The sequence below is a fragment of the Leptidea sinapis genome, chromosome 34 (assembly GCF_905404315.1).
Source record: "Leptidea sinapis chromosome 34, ilLepSina1.1, whole genome shotgun sequence".
In the NCBI taxonomy this organism is placed as follows: domain Eukaryota; kingdom Metazoa; phylum Arthropoda; class Insecta; order Lepidoptera; family Pieridae; genus Leptidea; species Leptidea sinapis.
In genome coordinates this window covers 11,505,833-11,526,671 of record NC_066298.1, presented here as the reverse complement: position 1 = coordinate 11,526,671, position 20,839 = coordinate 11,505,833, and the positions used below count along the sequence as shown (strand labels likewise).

Below are 20,839 nucleotides of genomic sequence, written 5' to 3'. Positions count from 1 at the left end.
CGCTCCAGTCCCGGTATAGTGCGTTGGTCAGACGTAGAGGGTCACAGACAACCAATTACGACTCTTCAATTTCGCCTGTTAACCCAGGCGGCAAGCACCCCCAGTCGCGGTACTCCACAGACGTTTCGCCCATACGAACCGGAGGCGGAGATCGGGACCCAGCCCACACTGGCCGTCTCCTATTGAGAGATATGCTATACGCAAACAAATGGACAACAATCTCCCCACATTTGTCCTATCAACACCTGGCGCCAAGCCACTACGAGTCCGACGCCAATGGAGGGGCACTGGTAGCCTCCCAGTGGGCTCCCCTCCCCCATAGCTCCCGTGTCGGTAAAGCTACCTCCACCACGTTTGACGGGTAACCGCCGAGGAACCTTTCGGAACCATCTACTTCAGATCAATTGAAGGCCACCGCGCCCGTTGCTCGGATAACCGAGATGGGGTGGCTAATTGACCAACTTTTTTGGGTGAGCTCCCTGAAGTACAGCTGAACACCCTATACCGACTGTCTAATAACAGACGTGACAACATACATCGCGCCTGTTTTGCTCCCGTTATCTCCACCATTACCCGCGCTTGCTTGAATTTCTTCACGTTGACATTCAGAGCACTGGGCAGAAATCACATTGCGTCAACACCCGCGAGGGCCATCGCAATGCTTTGTTTTAATTAGACAGTCGGATTCCCCTTGTCCGTGCCAGTTCTGAGCTGACCGTTGAACGGCGGTCGTACAGTACCGCGCCGATCGCGCACGAGACGAAACCGACGCGGACTTACGGCTAGGAAGATCCGCGAAAGGCCGGAACGCGGGTCCGGATTCAGCACGACGCGCGAGACCACCTTGCGATGGAGACACGCGCGAGCATCGACCAGGCCCGGCACCGGCCGCATCCGCTTCCCGTCCAAACCCGACACGCCCCGGTCCTCAGAGCCAATCCTTATTCCGAAGTTACGGATCCAATTTGCCGACTTCCCTTACCTACATTATTCTATCGACTAGAGGCTCTTCACCTTGGAGACCTGCTGCGGATATGGGTACGAGCCGGCGCGACATCTCCACGTACATCCCTCACCTGAATTTTCAAGGTCCGCAGAGAGTATCCGGACACCGCCGCAAATGCGGTGCTCTTCGCGTTCCGAACCATATCTCCCTTCTATAGGATTCCATGGAACTCGAACGCTCAGGCAGAAAAGAAAACTCTTCCCGGACCACTCGGCGGCGTCTTCAGGCCACTTTGGGTTACCCCGTCGAACACTCGCTTGAGAAACGAGAGAACGATTATTGAAACGGTTCCGCTGCCGGGTTCCGGAATAGGAACCGGATTCCCTTTCGCTCAAAGGGCGTTATTTATCATATACACAAAATATATATAAACACGCCGCATCGACATAAGATCTCTCCTTGAGCTTAGGATCGACTGACTCGCGAGCAACTACTGTTCACGCGAAACCCTTCTCCACGTCAGTCCTCCAGGGCCTCGCTGGAGTATTTGCTACTACCACCAAGATCTGCACCGACGGAGGCTCCAGGCGGGCTCACGCCCAGACCCTTCTGCGCACTCCGCCGCGCACGTCCTACTCGTTACGGCATAATACGCGTGCGCTTTGACACGCACGCGCCGATTGCCGGTAACGGTAGTGTATAGGCAAAACGCTTCAGCGCCATCCATTTTCAGGGCTGGTCGCTTCGGCAGGTGAGTCGTTGCACACTCCTTAGCGGATTCCGACTTCCATGGCCACCGTCCTGCTGTCATGAGCGACCAACGCCTTTCATGGTGTCCCATGAGCGTTTTTTAGGCGCCTTAACACTACGTTTGGTTCATCCCACAGCGCCAGTTCTGCTTACCAAAATTGGCCCACTTGGCACCGTCATCAGATCTCCGGCTTCATCGTTCGAGTAAGCCGGAGTTCTCACCCATTTAAAGTTTGAGAATAGGTTGAGGTCGTTTCGGCCCCAATGCCTCTAATCATTCGCTTTACCGGATGAGACTGTTACGAGTCGACGCCAGCTATCCTGAGGGAAACTTCGGACGGAACCAGCTACTAGATGGTTCGATTAGTCTTTCGCCCCTATACCCAGTTCCGACGATCGATTTGCACGTCAGAATCGCTACGGTCCTCCATCAGGGTTTCCCCTGACTTCGACCTGACCAGGCATAGTTCACCATCTTTCGGGTCCCAGCATCTGTGCTCAGAGCGCGCCCGCATTCGCTGATTGGAAACGAGACGCCTCGGGAGTGCGAGAGATCGATTTTTGACGACCGACGCTCCATCCTCCCTGAGCGCGCGACAAGCGCGCGCCTTCACTTTCGTTGCGCCTTTCAGTTTTGTCTGTTTGAATTCATAACTCAATGACTCGCACACATGCTAGACTCCTTGGTCCGTGTTTCAAGACGGGTCCTGCGAGTGCCCGAAACAGTAACATCGCCTACTGATACGCGCACAGTCCGAGACTACACGGCTGCGACGACAGCGGCGTCGCGTCAGCATCCGCACAAGGGCAGGATGTCGACGACGACTCTCGCTCGCGTCGGGCCGGACGCGTCCCCGGATGGAGACGCGTGCGCGTTTCATGACAAGTACCGTCCGCCGCCGGCCGGCGATCGTCACGGTCGGACGGCTGTGCGCGTGAACGCGCAGCCGCCCGGCTCCCGGACAACGCTTAGGCCGAACAGACGAACGGGTCGCGATGCATAATGTGTACTAAGAGAGAAGTGCACGCCGTCCGGGTGCGTCAACGGCGGCGACCGGTGAACGCGAGCACGAGTCTCGCGCACATCGCGGCACGCCGCCGTACGCCCCGGAGTGACGATGAATCTCTCCGTTCGTTCATTAGAGTTTCGCAGGTTTACCCCTGAACGGTTTCACGTACTCTTGAACTCTCTCTTCAAAGTTCTTTTCAACTTTCCCTCACGGTACTTGTTCGCTATCGGTCTCGCGGTTATATTTAGCCTTAGATGGAGTTTACCACCCACTTAGGGCTGCACTCTCAAGCAACCCGACTCTGAGGAGAGTCCCTCTCGCGGACTCGCTCCGTCGCTACGGGCCTGGCACCCTCTATGGGAAAACGGCCCCGTTCAAGACGAACTTGGACGGGAGCGGCGACCGCGAGATAGCGGAACCTCCCTAACACCACATGTCCCGCGACCGTGACGACCGCGGGATTCGGCGCTGGGCTTATCCCTGTTCGCTCGCCGCTACTGAGGGAATCCTGGTTAGTTTCTTTTCCTCCGCTTACTAATATGCTTAAATTCGGCGGGTGATCCTCCCTGATCTGAGGCCAACGATAAAAAGTATGAGGCAGACACGATATCCGTCAGCGCAGCGACACCGTCGTGCGCGCGCCGCCAATAAGTCTCAACGACGTATCGTCGACCCGCGCACGTACCGCGATCGAAGCGCCCTTCGGACGTCGAGTCCGCCTACTCGTTTGCACGCTCACGTCGGGCCGAAATAACACGTGCAGCGCACGGGACGCGAACCGAAGGCGCAGCCACGCACGCCGTTCACATAGAGAGCTCTGCATAGATTAATTAAAATTAATCACGAGATATCCGCGTGTGACAGCGAACGAGCGCGCCCCGGTACCGCGCCCGTCTCCGTGACCCACGTCGGGCGTGAGGCGGAGACGGCGTTGCACGCGAACAGCACCACGCGTTGCGGCTTATTTTACATTTTCGAACGGATCGAGCGGGCCCCGGAAAACCGGCGGGGTTTACCCGAGCCCGGCCCGAAGACCGTCACTCGTTTTACACGTTTTTTAGGCGCGCAAACAGTGTTGTCAGCATACAGCGACGGCGTCGTCGTATTCTTTTATGCAGCCGGCCCTCAGACAGGAGTGGTCCTGGATATTTCTCCACGGACCGCAATGTGCGTTCGAAATGTCGATGTTCAAATGTGTCCTGCAGTTCACACTATGACGCGCAGTTAACTGCGTTCTTCATCGACCCGCGAGCCCAGTGATCCACCGTTCAGGGTAATAGTTTTTATATTTAGAAAATACGTGAACGATCTCTGTGTGTAACAAAATATTATGTGACGCACGCATTGCGCGTACGTCGTGATCTCGACTCGCTTCGCACTCGACATGAGCGCGTCGCGAGACGCACGCGCGTCGCGTACATGCGAACCGCGCCCGCCGAAGCGTCGTGCCGGAGACGTCGTGCCGGACACCCCCCACATGCGGCGGGAGATGTCAGCGCGCGCGCGGCAAACGCGACAACGTAGCACAGAGAGCACATCGCGAGCGCGAAAATAATCAGTGATTGACACGTGATTGAAGTTATCATCGTCAACAGTCGGCTGTGAGCGAAGCGTGTCGGCGACAACGCTCGCGCACGCGACCGTTACACGTTAATGATCCTTCCGCAGGTTCCCCTACGGAAACCTTGTTACGACTTTTACTTCCTCTAAATGATCAAGTTTGGTCAACTTCCCAGCAACGCCGACGGCCGCGAAGCCACCGCGTGTCGGTCCGAAGACCTCACTAAATCATTCAATCGGTAGTAGCGACGGGCGGTGTGTACAAAGGGCAGGGACGTAATCAACGCGAGCTTATGACTCGCGCTTACTAGGAATTCCTCGTTTATGGGGGATAATTGCAAACCCCAATCCCCAGCACGAAGGAGTTTCAACGGGTTGCCCGGGCCTCTAGGCCAGGGAGAACATGTTGATTCCTTCAGTGTAGCGCGCGTGCGGCCCAGGACATCTAAGGGCATCACAGACCTGTTATTGCTCAATCTCGTGCGGCTCGAAGCCGCCGGTCCCTCTAAGAAGAATTTTAATACGCCGCCAGTGAGTTGCGCGACCCTGAAGCCGCGCACACCTAAATGACGACGCCTATTTAGCAGGCTAGAGTCTCGTTCGTTACCGGAATTAACCAGACAAATCGCTCCACCAACTAAGAACGGCCATGCACCACCACCCACCGAATCAAGAAAGAGCTGTTAATCTGTCAATCCTTCCGGTGTCCGGGCCTGGTGAGATTTCCCGTGTTGAGTCAAATTAAGCCGCAGGCTCCACTCCTGGTGGTGCCCTTCCGTCAATTCCTTTAAGTTTCAGCTTTGCAACCATACTCCCCCCGGAGTCCAAAATCTTTGGTTTCCCGGAAGCTGCCCGCCGAGCCATTGTAGTAACGTCGGCGGATCGCTAGATGACATATTTACGGTTAGAACTAGGGCGGTATCTAATCGCCTTCGAACCTCTAACTTTCGTTCTTGATTGATGAAAACACCTTTGGCAAATGCTTTCGCTGATGTTCGTCTTGCGACGATCCAAGAATTTCACCTCTAACGTCGCAATACGAATGCCCCCAGTTATCCCTATTAATCATTACCTCGGAGTTCTGAAAACCAACAAAATAGAACCGAGATCATATTCTATTATTCCATGCACGAAATATTCACGCGGCATTTTGAGCCCGCTTTGAGCACTCTAATTTGTTCAAAGTAAAATTGTCGGCCCATCTCGACACTCACTGAAGAGCACCGCGATAGGATTTTGATATTGAACCGGCGTTTTACCGCCGGCTCACCGACGATATGCTCCGCAGACGTGTCAGTATCACCGCGGATGCGATGCACCGACAGCGCGGCGCACAAATGCAACTACGAGCTTTTTAACCGCAACAATTTTAGTATACGCTATTGGAGCTGGAATTACCGCGGCTGCTGGCACCAGACTTGCCCTCCAATTGTTCCTCGTTAAAATATTTAAAGTGTACTCATTCCGATTACGAGGCCTCGTAAGAGTCCCGTATCGTTATTTTTCGTCACTACCTCCCCGTGCCGGGAGTGGGTAATTTGCGCGCCTGCTGCCTTCCTTGGATGTGGTAGCCGTTTCTCAGGCTCCCTCTCCGGAATCGAACCCTGATTCCCCGTTACCCGTGACAACCATGGTAGTCGCAGAAACTACCATCGAAAGTTGATAAGGCAGACATTTGAAAGATGCGTCGCCGGTACTGGACCATGCGATCGGCAAAAGTTATCCAGATTCATCAAAATTAACGACTTCGGACGCGAGGCCCTCCGTCGATTGGTTTTGATCTAATAAAAGCACTCATCCCATCACTGGTCAGAGCTCTGATTGCATGTATTAGCTCTAGAATTACCACAGTTATCCAAGTAACTGAGTAAGATCTAAGGAACCAAAACTGATATATTGAGCCATTCGCGGTATCGCCTTAATACGGCTTGCACTGAGACATGCATGGCTTAATCTTTGAGACAAGCATATAACTACTGGCAGGATCAACCAGGGAGCTGCTGCAAACAACGATTGTTGTCGCGCTCAGCGCGTCATGCGTCGCGATCTCCCCTTAGGGCGTCGCGACTATGACATCTTGAACATATCGTGAGATATCCGTTCGCGCACTGTACACTATATATCTCAAAGGCATACGGTGCGCGTTGAACGAATCATAAATCGGCGATGGGCCGATTGTATTTTATGAAAGTTCAGTAACGAGAGTCCCTTCGGGTAATAATAAAAATGATGACACGCAATAGAAGCGGTATCAACGTATTAATATCGGTACACGTCGTGATCACAAATCGGATCGACGCCCGGTGCTTGAGAGGAGCGTGAACGTCTCGCACGCGTGAAATGCGCGACGCGTTCCGGCTTGCGGGCCCTCACGTTAAAAATCTTAACAGAGGGAAACCGTCGAAGCCCAGTCGGCGTCTTGGTGCGCGCAAAAAATTTACACGATCGCTTTCAACGTGACGAGGATCGCCGCAGCGTATGATACTATAGAGAGAGTGAAGAGAGGAATTATGAGAAACGAAATCACAAAAAACCTTTCAAATCACCAAATCAAATATCATCCGCATAGGGAAACTCGAAAACGCTCGATCGACACAGCGCGGTGAGTCTGTCTCATTTTTTATATTGTAAAAAAAGAACATATAAAACAACGCGCGACACAAACACAGACACAGACACACCAGCTCTGCCCCGAGAGTACCAACAACCGTATTGTTATTATATCATCGTCGTTATCATCGCGCGCATTCACAAACTTACTCAAATATAAATATATATTAAATAAAATATGAATGACGATGACGACGACGAGAATAATAAAACAACACCACCGTGTTGTGCGTTTTTGTATTTTTGTCGCGTGCGTTTTTCACTCTTTTTACAAGAAAAAACTTGAGCGGCGTTGAATTCGGCGTCGCGAACCGTTCGCTACGGACTCGACTCTCGACGCCGACTGCCGTATGTGTGGTGCACGCGAACGATATGAACGTGTAAACTCTCTGATATGTGAATAAAGTGATTTTGATTTGATTTTACTATTTATTAATAACATAATATTGAATATGCATTGCGGCTTCGAAGAAAAAATCGCTTTTTTTTTTTTTTTTTTTTTTTTTTTTTTTTTTTTTTTTTTTTAACTTTATTAATAACGAGTACGATAATGTTCAGTAATAAACGCGCGACACGTACATTTCATTTTCCCTCCGAAACCAAATAAAAAACCTCCAAAAAAAAATATATTTCAAATCAAATCAAAATTCTTATCATACATCAATCTTACTCACCCAAACTAAACATGCGTCTAAACGCAGCACGAGACGAGCCAGCTACTTGATACTACCTAAGACAAGAACAAATTACGGCAAGCGTATGTTTATTTACGAGGGCGCACAACTTTTTAATAGTCTACCTTCATCTCTCAAAAAGATTAGGTCACTAAAAACATTTAAACGTGACCTATCAGACTATATTGTTTCAAAGTTTTTATAAAACACATGTCTGAAATTGTTTGTTATGTGACAGTGCCCTGTAAAAGTGTGTAATCTTAAATTTTGTGAAGAAGAATAAGTACTATAATGTGTAACATGTATGTACTGAACATCTAAAGAACGGCGGATAAATTATTACATCATATTTTTATGTTCTCATGTAAGTGACAATATTATGTTTTTAATGAGAAATAAATATCTTTAAACGTAATTCTTTCTTACTTACTTACTTACTTACCTATTTACTTACTTACTTAGTTGCTTACTTACTTACTTACGTACTTACTTACTTACTTAATCACATTCGTTTTTCGCGATTTTCAGCAAAACGGTAGGTAAGTTTTATCATAAAAGTATCTCGGACAAAAATTGTAGATCGTAAAATTATCCATTAAAAATGTATCAATACTTAGTGTTAGATTCAAAAAGTTAGTTTCCACGCCACCTATGAGGTAGTAGTGTACTTAGCGCGTTTTTATAAGTTTTTGAATAGTTATTATCTCAGAAACGGTGGCTCGTAGGAAAAAAAGTATCGGTACATTTTTTATAGATAATTTTATCACCTACACTTTTTCTCGTAGGTATTTTTATGATAAATTAATAATTAATAATTTATTTTATTTAATTTAAAAAAAAAACGGACAGAACATGCAATTATTAGGGGACACGAATATTGGTCAAAAACTATAATGTTCTGGTGTACAAGGAACAAGAGAAAAGATGGAGACCGGCAGGGAGCGCCGCGCTCCTCGCGCTCGGCGGTACTCGTTATTGGAGAAAACAAGTAAGTGAGATATCCGTCCGGGGAGACCGGCAGGGAGCGCCGCGCTCCTCGCGCTAGGCGGTACTCGCTATTGAGGAATCGACCGTACCCGCTATTGGGGCCGATCGTACTCGCTTTTGGAATTTGCGCAGCGCGCCCAACACCACCGGAGCCGCCGCCGCCGACGGCGATGTACACTTATCACAACACTCGACTCGACATAATAACCTGAAAATGATCGTACTCGTTATCATTAGAGTAGTCGCCGTGTACAACATCAACCACGTCTTTCAACTATAATAAATAATAATATATTGTAAAATTTTATAATCATGAGAAATCGCGTGACGCGTCCGTCACGACGAAATATCATGATAATATTATTTATATTATTATGTTATTATAATATTATATGTTGGCCTGTTGTTTGTTTGCACACACACACACACACACACACAACTCTGCTTCTCGGCGACGATGCGTCCTCGGACGAATCACCTGGCGTAGGGCTGAGTCTCAACAGATCGCAGCACGACGCTGCTCTACCGAGCACAACACCCCGCCAGGAACGTAAGTCGTCTACAGACTATTCCGAGCCCCGACATCGAACTGAGGTAAATTCGAAACTTCGACGCCGTGGTGCACGTGTTAATACCGCTCGCACCGTTCGTCGCGTTCCAAATGGGCTTCGACGTCGCGTCTTACGAATAAAACGCGACTAGTAAAGTCACATTGTTTAGAGCCTCCCGACACTCGGGGCTCCACAGTGAGTATATCCTTGCCGGATTCGGCTAGGCTGGCTTCGGCCTTAGAGGCGTTCAGGCATAATCCCGCGGATGGTAGCTTCGCACCACCGGCCGCTCGGCCGAGTGCATGAACCAAATGTCCGAAACTGCGGTTCCTCTCGTACTGAGCAGTATTACTATCGCAACGACACGCCATCAGGAGGGTAAAACTAACCTGTCTCACGACGGTCTAAACCCAGCTCACGTTCCCTTTTGATGGGTGAACAATCCAACGCTTGGCGAATTTTGCTTCGCAATGATAGGAAGAGCCGACATCGAAAGATCAAAAAGCAACGTCGCTATGAACGCTTGGCCGCCACAAGCCAGTTATCCCTGTGGTAACTTTTCTGGCACCTCTTGCTAAAAACTCTTTATACTAAAGGATCGATAGGCCGTGCTTTCGCAGTCCCTATGCGTACTGAACATCTGGATCAAGCCAGCTTTTGCCCTTTTGCTCCACGCGAGGTTTCTGTCCTCGCTGAGCTGGCCTTAGGACACCTGCGTTATTCTTTGACAGATGTACCGCCCCAGTCAAACTCCCCGCCTGGCAGTGTCCTCGAACCGGATCACGCGGGAGTTGTACGGCGACGAGCGTTGCCGCCACGTCGCCACTCTGCACGCTTGGAACGAAACACCGTACGCCCGCCGATATTATCGACCGCGCACCGCTTCCGCCCAACCGAGTAAGTAATGAAACAATGAAAGTAGTGGTTTTTCAGCGACGACCGCGAACGATCTCCCACTTATGCTACACCTCTCATGTCTCCTTACAATGCCAGACTAGAGTCAAGCTCAACAGGGTCTTCTTTCCCCGCTGATTCTCCCAAGCCCGTTCCCTTGGCTGTGGTTTCGCTAGATAGTAGATAGGGACAGCGGGAATCTCGTTAATCCATTCATGCGCGTCACTAATTAGATGACGAGGCATTTGGCTATCTCAAGAGAGTCATAGTTGCTATCGCCGGGCGGGGGGTCTGGGGGGCTGGCAAGCCCCCCAGCGCACCCGGCCCGACGTCGGATGGCGGTACTTACTGTCTGCCTTTCTAACTGCTAGAATCCCAACGCACACCGCCTACTAGGTAGGTTACAGCGCAGCAGCTTTCGCTCCAGTCCCGGTATAGTGCGTTGGTCAGACGTAGAGGGTCACAGACAACCAATTACGACAGTCTTCTATTGTGGGAATTAGTAAGAAACAATAAATAATAATAACAATACTTATTAGTTATAGGAAAATTCTTAAAAGTGCAAAGGTAACAAATATTTTTACTTTTCAATATTATGTTAGCTATAAAAACATTAATTATTAAATTATTTGATTTTCAGATATGTTAAAGTGTTACAGGTGATTATAAAAATTAATGTCTTAATCTTTATTAATGTGTTAGCTTTAGAATGTTCATATAGCATTGTATACTTACTAAGCAGCTATGATTTGTGTTAGATTTTTATTTTTGTAAATTTAAAAACAAGTTGGAAAGCCTTTCAGTTTTATTATATTAGCTTTTTATGACTGAGTTAAGATACTCTTATTTTTGTCGATTTTGAAGATTTATATGTTAAAAAATTGTACTTTTATTATTAAAACTATAAAATATGTAATTTAAAGTGTTTAGGTATTTGAAGTAAATATAAGCATTATATAGTTAGTTGAATATTAATGCGGTAAAGAATTGTAAAGGTGAAAGAGTGTACTATTTCTATTAATTTTTGGTTCTTAAAAGCTTCTATAGCACTGTATATTAAGCAGTTAGCATTTGTTATTATATTATATCGGTTACGAAGACCTAAATTTTAAAAAAGTAATTAAAATTAAAAGTGTGACGGTAGTTTAAGCAAATATATTTTATTTATAGTTAATTAAATAGTAATGCGTATGAGTACAACGAACTTTGCTTGTCCAAAACGGTTGTACTCTTATTAGTTTATGGAATAGAAAATGCACATAGATTTTACTAAAAAGAGATTGTCTGATGTCTGTCTATATGATAATAGATGGACCAGGCATTTCTATGCTGTTATATCTTTATTATCTAATTATATGTTATAAATGTATTGTATGCGAAGTAGCATTTATGTTAACCTTTTGATTACATGTAAATGCAAAGAAAACAAAAACAAAAAAAAATATATAAAAAAAAAACCGCAGTCTCTCTAGATAATAAATGAGGAGTGTACTTATTTACACAATAATTTAAAACTCTACGATATATTACAATTCTTACAAATACGGTCAATTCACTTTCAGCAAATATTGTAAGTAATGACTGTAATATAGGACCAAAACCCCGACCGCTTGATGGTTGGGAAAAAATAGGGCGAAATATAAAAAAAAAAAAAAACCTAACCTAACCTAACCTAACCTTTTTTTTTTTTTTTTCGCTGGAAAATCCTTATGGATACCCGACAGGCACGGGGGGGCACTGTCGGGTTATGCCGGACTCTTACCGGCTAAAAACCAGCGGTGTTCCTCCTCACCGTCTTCCGGCGGAGCTGCGGGAACGCTTTCGCACACTTCCGCTGCTCCCCCGACGGTTGTCCGATTCGGACCCATCTTGTGGACGCCCACCTGTGACGCCCCTCACCATTCCACTTGGCGTGCCGGAACACGGGACACGCCAGCCGTCCCGGGGGTCTCCTCCAACTGGGCGATGGTACCCCCCGGTTCCACCGCCCGGAGACCCACATTAAGGGGGAAGGCGGCGCTCATGCGCTAGACGCCTCCGTCCCACTCTCTTGTGGCGGATTGGGTTCGACAGAGGGTCGTCTTCTCTCACCCGCTCCGCCACTTCCTTTTGCGCCATAACGGCCTCGCAGAATCGGAGCACCGCCTTCCACGCTCTGTCACTTCCAACCATGGCTCTCACGACGCCCGGCAGTGACAGGTCGCCCCCTATCTCCGCCACGAGCATCGCACGCGGCTCCACCCACTCTGGGCATTCCGTCAGCGTGTGCTCCGCTGTGTCCTCTGGACACCCACAAGCGTGGCACACGCTGGTCAGCTCCCGACCCGCCACGCTGCACAGGTACCTGCCGAAGCAACCGTGCCCCGTCAAGATCTGCACAGCGCGGAAGGTGAGAGCCCCGTGTTGGCGATCGACCCAACATTCTAAGACGGGCCGAATCGCTTCCACCGTCCTGCTGCCGGCGGTCGGTTCCACCAGCCTGTCCTTCCATTTCTGAGGAGAACCTGGCAGTCGAGTTGCCCCTGCCGCCCGGCTTCCACCAGCTCTGGCTCCACCTCTTCACCTTGTGCTGTTGCGCTGCGGCGCCAGTACACAGCGGAGAGCATCTCCGCGTCCAGGTCCCACGGTGGGGTCCCGGCCAGGACGCATGCCACCTCACACGAAATGGTGCGGTATCCCCTCACCATCCTGATCGCCATGACCCGTTGCACTTGGCGCAAGAGAGTCCTATTTTGGGCGCACAGGTTGTCTGCCCAGATCGGGGCCCCGTAGAGGGCCATCGACCGCACCACCCCGGCGTACAACCGGCGACATGCGGTTGTCGGCCCGCCCAGGTTCGGCAGCAGCCAGCTCAGAGCTCCTGCCGCTCGCAACAGCCTGGGGACCAACTGCCGGAAGTGTTCCCGGAAGTTCCAGCGGCTGTCGAGGACGACGCCCAGGTACCGCATCGTCGACTTGACAGCGATGGAGACGCCGCCGACCACCAATCGGGATCCTACAGGAGGGGCGCGTCGGGCTCCGTGGCGTGGCTGTGCACGAGCCGGCCTTGTGCCCGAGCTGACCGCACCGGTAACAAAGATTACTGCGATCTATCTCCGAGGTACATCGGGCACTGACGTGGCCCTCTTCCAGGCACCGGTAGTACCTCAAGGGTTTTGGCTGCAGGACCTTGACCTGCGCTGAGACCCATCCCACCAATATCTTGCCACAATCAGCCAGCGTCTTAGCCGCTACAACTGGGCATGTGATATACGCTGTCCCTTGCCCTGAGAAGCCCGATGTAATGGGGCTCACTTTCACTTGGGCTGGAGAACAATTTCCACCCCTAGCAACAGCTGCTGCCAGCTCCTCGGTAGTTACTGAGTCATCTAGTCCCATAATACGCAAACTAGCGCATTTTGTGGGTCTAGACACCTTCACTCCTACAGGCTCCAAGGACATCCTAAGCTTTTCAGCCAGTGCGTCAGCCTGAGGACCACTGTTGGTACCAGGTATTTCCAACATGCGGGCACCCGTCACTGTTTTTTTTACAGCTTATACCCGCAATGCCAAGATCACCCAGATTTATCTCAGCCTTGGCCTTTGCAAGGGCAGCGGCATACGTGAAGCCCTTCTCTTCTGCTGCAGTTTGAAGTGTTAATACAACCGCCACAGAACGAGGAGCGCGGAGACGTGCTTGTTTCTTGCGTCCTCTTTTCGCTTTATTTTTGGCCTTTCTATTTTTCGTCACAATCTGCCATTGTTCTCCAATTTGGCTGACATCCGTGGGTCTCTGTTTTCCCGACCCATTTGTTGCGCCTTCCACCTGCTCTCTGGATGGCAGCGCCCGCCTTGCCTTGCTGGAGGGTTTCGGGGCAACAGGATCCTTTCGACTCTGTCGGCTTGGACTCGTACCCATTACAGACGCACTCACATTGCTAGCGACCTCCTCATAGGAAGGTCCTACAGCTTTTGCCAATATCCTATTTGTTGCCAGTGGAGGACGCAGAACACGTCCCTCGATCACCGAGAAGCGGGCTGACAAATTGGACACCTCTTTTAGAAGCAGGCTGAATTGCTCCGATTCAATGGAATCTGTCCCCCGGTGCCTTTCCTGTCGTAATTGAGACAGATCGGCCCGCAGCTTTCCTTGCTCGCTCCGGAGTTCCGCCATTTCAGTCACTAGCCGAGTATTCTCAGCTCGCAGCCGTATCGTTTCCTCCGTAGAAGTGCGACTCTTAAGCACTTCAAAGGCCTCATCAATTGAAGCCACCGCCTCTTTCAGGGCTTTTTGGAATGTGCCCTTGAGTCCCTTGGACACTCGGGAGACACGTTTTATGGCTAGGATGGCGGAATTAAGTCGTTCGCCGAGTTCATTAGCCGTCAGACTCTCCATATCCTCTAAATCCACAGAGGAACTGGTTCCCAGCCGCCGCCTTTCAGTGATAAGAGTTGTAATATCAGCAACCTCTTTTTCTTGAGCAGCATCTCTTTCCGCCTGCTCTGCGGCCTTTTTGCTTGGAGCTAACTCACTCTTCGCCTGTGCCAGGCTAACATATTGACCAGTTGTAAGGGGCCTGCCCCTTCCACGTTTGGCAATACCAGAATGGTTGCCGCTACGTGGCCTCTTCCGGCCAGCACTTGTCCTGCTGTCTACACTCATTATGCTGGTCGCAGATTCAGACACTTCTCCAGTCTCCGACTGATGAGTCCCCTCTTCCGTCTCATTTATTTTTTTTTGTTTTTGTTTTTTTTGTGATTTCTGCCATTGAGTTCCCACGAGTAGTACGGAATTAAACGTCAACCCAGGCAGAGCCGAAATACCTGGGCAAGTGTAAATTTGTAACCCAACTAGGGGATCCACAGGTACCCTAGCTGGGAGTGCGCTCGCGACTGAAGCCCCTCTGAGAAGAAGGGCAGAATCCGTCAGCCATTCATTCCATCGCCGCGCACCAGAACTTGAGAATTCGGATATTTTTTTATAGAGGTTTATTCCTCGCGGTCCGGGCGGTTAAGCCAAGACCCTCGGTCCCAGTGTCAGGTCAGAGACATGACCGTGACCCGCTACACTTATGGGATTACGATCTCATGAAAAGGGTCGCGCAAGGAATAGTTCCCACGCAACCTGATCGGAGGCAGTGCAAGTGCACACCAAACTCGCCTTAGGGCTCGTAATCACGAGCTTCCTCTTGCTCCTCTTCAATGCTCTCTGCTTCTCCAGAGAGACACGAAGATGAACGCAGTGTCAGGTTATTTGCCATCGGCAAGCAGTATCCGCCATTATGTGCCGATGTACCAGGGAGCACCAGCCCCAATACTAGTCCTCCACCCGAACCTTAATCCTGAGCCCTAGCACTGAGGCACTCGTGGAGGTTACCTGACAAGCTCCCCAACCTAACCTAACCTAACCTAACCTAACCTAACCTTTTTTTTTTTTTTTTTTTTTTAACGAGGAGGAAATACATTTACGTACTACCCCTGTGCACTATGTGGCACAGGGAGTGTGGGACTCAACCACTTAGACCATCTTCTACGTAGCTAGAAGTTGGCCAAGTTTGGTAATACCCACTAAAACCTCCTCGAAAGCAGAGTTCCCCTTTTTGAGAGGTTCTCCGGGATCTTTGCAGGGCATTTCACCGGAGAAACCTAACCTAACCTAACCTAACCTTTTTTTTTTTTTTTTAACGAGTAGGAAATACATTTACGTACTACCCCTGTGCACTATGTGGCACAGGGAGTGTGGGACTCAACCACTTAGACCATCTTCTACGTAGCTAGAAGTTGGCCAAGTTTGGTAATACCCACTAAAACCTCCTCGAAAGCAGAGAGTTCCCCTTTTTGAGAGGTTCTCCGGGATCTTTGCAGGGCATTTCACCGGAGAACCTCGGGGAAGAGGCCATCAGTGGCCCTCTACTGGCTGCTAGGGGCTGGGGTTGAGAGGTCTTCTTGGACCCCTCTCCCCCTCCTGCCCCGCCCTGCTGCCCTCTGAAGGGCAACTGATGCCCTCTCTCTGTTTCTTTCGGCTTCCTCCTTCTGTAGCATTACGTGCTCGCAGAAGGAGGAAGCCGCCTTCCAGGACTCCTCGCTGTCCAGCATGCTCTTGACCATGCCAGGCAGCGAGAGGTCCTGGCCGATCACTGTCCTCAGGTCTTGACGCCTCGTTTCCCACGCGGCGCAATTCCGGAGGGTGTGATCGGCCGTATCCTCCTCGGTGTCATCACAGTGATGACACCGAGGCGATACCTCCTTCCTCACAACCCGGCACAGATATCGTCCAAAGCAGCCATGGCCCGACAACACCTGTGCCAGGCGGAAGGAGATCTCTCCCTTTCGTCTTTTCTTCCAGTCACTTAGGACTGGAAGAATGGCGCCTATAGTGCGCGCGCGCACTTGGGAGGACTCAAGTTCCTCCCGCCACTGCCGCATAATGGCAGCGTCAGCCGCGCGCCTTATAGACGCCTCGCGCTCCCTCCACATTTCGCCGCCCATTTCCGCCTTAAGGCGATATAGGGCGGCGCTCATGCGAGCCTCCAAGGCCCAGGGCGAAGTGCCCGCAATAACGCAAGCCGCATCAAATGATACCGTCCGGTAGCACCTGGCTATGCGGTTCGCTATCACTCGCTGCGGCCTGCAGAGGAGTGACCCATTGCCTTTTCTGTTTAAGGCATCTGCCCAGATGGGGGCCCCATACAGAGCCATGCTCTTCACGACCCCGCTATACAGCCTCCTGACGCTTTGGGACGGCCCTCCCGCGCTTGGTAATAAACGCGCGAGAGCTCTAGCCGCCCCAATCAATCTCTCTCCGAGGTGCCTGAAGTTCGCCTCAAAGCCCCACCGGCCATCCAGCACAAGGCCTAGGTACCTCATGCAGGGGGCCACCGGGACACGCACTCCGTTCACCTCGATGAAAGCGCCAGGGGGTGGGCCCCTCCTTGGGCCGTGGAACAGGATGGCGTCCGTTTTACTTAACGCCACCCTGAGCCCCAACAGCCTGATCCGCTCGACAACAAGGGAGGTCCCGACCGAGGCCAGTAAGGCTGCCTCCCCAAAGGACCCCCCTTGGGCCACCACCAGGGTGTCGTCTGCATAGCAGAAGATGCGCATCTTGGGTAGAAGCGCACCTCGCAACACCCAGTCGTAACCCATGTTCCAGAGGAGCGGACCCAGCACCGACCCTTGCGGGACTCCGCACTCTACGGGACGCCGCCTCATCCTCCCGTCTCCCGCCACGTAGGCCACCCGGCGCCCAACCAGGTAGTCCTTCACTATTTGGCGCAAGTACCAGGGCACCTCGAAGAAGTCGAGTGCCTCAGCAATTACGCCGAACGGGAGACTGTTGAAGGCGTTGGCTATGTCCAGGGAGACCGCCAACGCCCTCTCACCATCCGCCACCACACTCTCAACATGAGCCCTCAGCTCAGTGAGGGCATCAAGCGTCGAGCGGCCCTTCCTAAAACCGAACTGGTGTTCGGACAAGTCCGGGCCCTCGGCAGAGAGGTGGCGACTTAGGCGTGAGGCCACTATCCATTCCAGCAGCTTCCCAACCTCATCCAGCAGGACTATAGGTCGGTAAGCCGCTGGAGAATCATTTGGCCTACCCTCCTTTTTGATGAGGCATAGGCGTCCCTCCTTCCATACTGCCGGGAACCGCCCGACATTAAGACATTTGTCGAACAGTCCCCGGAGTTCCCCCTCGACATGTGGGAAGGCCAGGGCCAGGACACGGCCGTGGATACCGTCCGGGCCCGGAGCCTTCCTCCTTGTCTTGAGGCGATCGAGGCAGAGGCCCAGTTCCACATCTGTCACGCCCTGGACCTCCCCTGTCGCCTCTTCCATAACCTCCCGCTCCCGCATCCTGGGCGGGATCAGGTCCACTGCGGTGGGGAAGAGCCCCGCGACCACTTCCTCTACAAGCGCTGGCTCCAAGACCTCCGTGAGCGGAGCCCCCCCACCCTTCAACTTGTTTCGAGCTGAATGGTAAGAGCGCCCCCACGGGTCCCTCTCCAGGCCATCGAGAAGGTCCTCATAAGCCTTCTCTTTAGCCTGCCTGATCGCAGACTGGAGAGCCCTCTTTCGGTCATAATATACCGTTCGAAGGCCCTCCATTATTTCAGGCGTGTCGCCTCTCCAACGCCGACTCCGCAGATAGGCCCTACGGGCCCCTATGCTTTCGGTGCGTAGGACGGCTAGCTCCTGTGACCACCAGAAAACAGCCGTCCTGCGCGGGGCCCTCTTCCAACGTGGCATCGAAGAGTCTGAGAGGGACTTCATCGCCCTCTTAAAGTCAAGAGCCAGCGCTTCCACGTCATTCGTCATAGCTGGGCCTCCGGGCCTGAGCCACGATCTTATGATCGCCGCCTCCTCGGCCAATTCCCGATCAAGTTGACTAATCACCCATCTCGGGAAGGCCGAGTTCACCCCCTCCGGTGGGACACCAGGAGCCGGGCAGCAGCTAGATGTGAGGACCCCCAGTCGGATGTACCTATGGTCCGACAGGGTCTCCACATCCTCCACCACCCGCCAGCCAGTGACCCTGCACGACGCCTCAGGGGAGGCGAGGGTAATGTCAACTATCGATGCCCCCTGAGGCCTCACGCACGTCGCTACTCCCCCGGTGTTAAGAACGACGAGGCCCAGCTCAGCCGCCCATGCCACCAAGGGAGCACCCCGCACTCCGGTCATGGTGTCGCCCCAACTGCGTGAGCGACAGTTGAAGTCCCCCATGACCAATATGAGGCGGGACCTGGCCCTCCTGATGGCCGGCCCAAGGCAGCCCAGGAAGCCCTCAAACTCCCACAGAGGTCTGTTAGGGGAAAAATATACCCCCACCACTGTTAGAGGGCCCCAGTCTGCTACGACAAAGCCATCCCCCCTTTCCCGAGCTATCAGGGGCGGACCCCCTGACCGTGCAACAATTGCGACCAAGCCATGAGAGTCCACCGCCCAATTACTTCTCTCGGGAGGACTATATGGCTCCGCCGCTACCGCCACATCCACACCCCACTCGGCCATTGACTGCAGGAATAAGTCCTGTGCCCTAGCCGAGTGATTGAGGTTCCCCTGAAGGAGCTCGAACAGTCTCGTACCGTCCATTACGACGACATTTGTTCAAGCTCCCCCTGAGGAGCAACCGTACCCTCCAGACTGGTGGGCGCGCTCGGTGCGCTCGGTTCCATGGACATGGCGGGGGTCGGCACCCCCGTTCTCAGTGTGTTCCTTTTAATTAGCGGGGGGTTGCACCTCCGCCCCTCCATGCGGTGTCCTGCGGGTGCTCCGGCATCGGCACAGACGTCGCACCTTGGCTCCTCAGTGCAACTTTGTGCAAGGTGCCCTGTCCCACCACAGCGGCAACATAGGCCGCTGCGGTCCTTTGCAGTGCACGTTGCACTGCCATGTCCGATGCCGTAGCACCGGAAGCACCGTAAAGGCCTAGCCTCAAGGAGGGTGACCCGTACGGTGCTCCATCCGATACAAAGGCGATCCTGCATGATCGCCTTTGCTGCTGTGGTGGGGCACTTTACTATCGTGCTGCCCATGGAGATACGCCCCGCACGCACATGTTCGCGAGGAACATTCCCCCTGGCAGCAACGGCCCCCACCACGTCATCTAGCGTCACGCTGTCTTCCAGCCCGCTGATCCATATATCCACGGATTTCACAGGCCGGTTGACAGTCGCGATCCCTGCTAGTGCTCCCCGTATTTCCTCAGCAAGCCTATCAGCTTGCTGAGATCGCTCGGGCCCCCCAATTTCAAGGATTCGGCTTCCGAGGGCCGTTTTCCTTGTGCGGACCTCCTTCACCCCTATGTCCGCCAAGCTGACCCGCTGCTTAGCAGCGGTTAGTGCCCAAGCATAAATTGCGCCCCCCGCTACCGCATCCTTGGACAGGGTGATGACCACCGCTGCAGTTGAAGGTGGCCTGAGGCTCACCTTCGCTTTGGGCGATCCTGCCAGCCCATCTCCCTTTGTCGGCTTCACCGACTTCACCGGCTCCACTGGCTTGGTGGACTCAGTCGCACGTATCCGGCGGATTCCAGCCTGCGCCTGCGGAGCCGGATTAGCCGGCGCGGTCAACGTCGTGTTGACCGTTGTTGGAGCAGGCTGCGTCCTCTTCTTTTTTCCCCTCGCCGCCACCTTGGTCCACGAATCGGCTTGAGGATTTGCCGCTGGGACAGGGGGGCCCTGGGGAGCTTCCTCTCTAGTGCTCCGCTCGACCTGCCTGGTGGCAGCTGCCAGGGGCGGCCGGACCACCGGTGCCGGCAGCAACCGGTCTTCGATACCAGCCAGCTTGGCGTCCATCATCTCGCCGATGGTTCGCGCCAGGTCACCCTTCAGACCTTCGACCACCTTCTTGATGATGGCTGCCTCCGAGGATGGAGCCTTCGCCACCACTGTGTCCTCCACAGCCTTGCGTTCCGAGAACTCCCTGCGCATGGCCTTCAGGTCATTCTCAAGGTCGGTGACCCGCGCTCTCAGGCGATTGTTGTCGTTTGACAACCGCCGCGCTTCATCGCGGAGCTGCCGCGACTCCTCTTCTGCGGTCGTTGCCGTCAGGACCTCAACCATCTCCGCCATATCTTTGGCGGCAATCTTAAGGTCGCGCACGTAGCCACCTTTCAGGTTGCCCGACTTTAAGGCGATGTCCAGGATCTTCTGGGACCGCTTATTCGCCCGTTGCAGGATTTCGATCCCCGCCATCCTCTTCAGGTCCTTGCCTAGAATCTCATCCGAGATTCCAGGCTCGGCATCAAGCTCAACAGTAGCAGGCTTCCGGAAAGCCTGACCCCTGAGCTTCTTCTCCATCTCTCTCTCATATTCACTTTCCTTACCCGATAGTAAGGCTTTTTTGGCCTGAGCCAACCCTGTTGAGTGACCCGCA

At 52.4% G+C, this 20,839-nt stretch overlaps 2 non-coding genes across 2 annotated transcripts; both read right to left on the bottom strand.

Moving 5' to 3' along the window:
* Window positions 1-3,825: 3,825 nt before the first annotated feature.
* Window positions 3,826-3,982, bottom strand: LOC126975143 (5.8S ribosomal RNA). The gene has a single exon (XR_007731650.1). It is a non-coding gene; the product is annotated as a 5.8S ribosomal RNA (ribosomal RNA).
* Window positions 3,983-4,357: 375 nt separating this feature from the next.
* On the bottom strand, window positions 4,358-6,262 carry LOC126975153 (small subunit ribosomal RNA). Its single transcript, XR_007731659.1, has one exon. It is a non-coding gene; the product is annotated as a small subunit ribosomal RNA (ribosomal RNA).
* Between the last annotated feature and the right edge of the window lie 14,577 nt (window positions 6,263-20,839).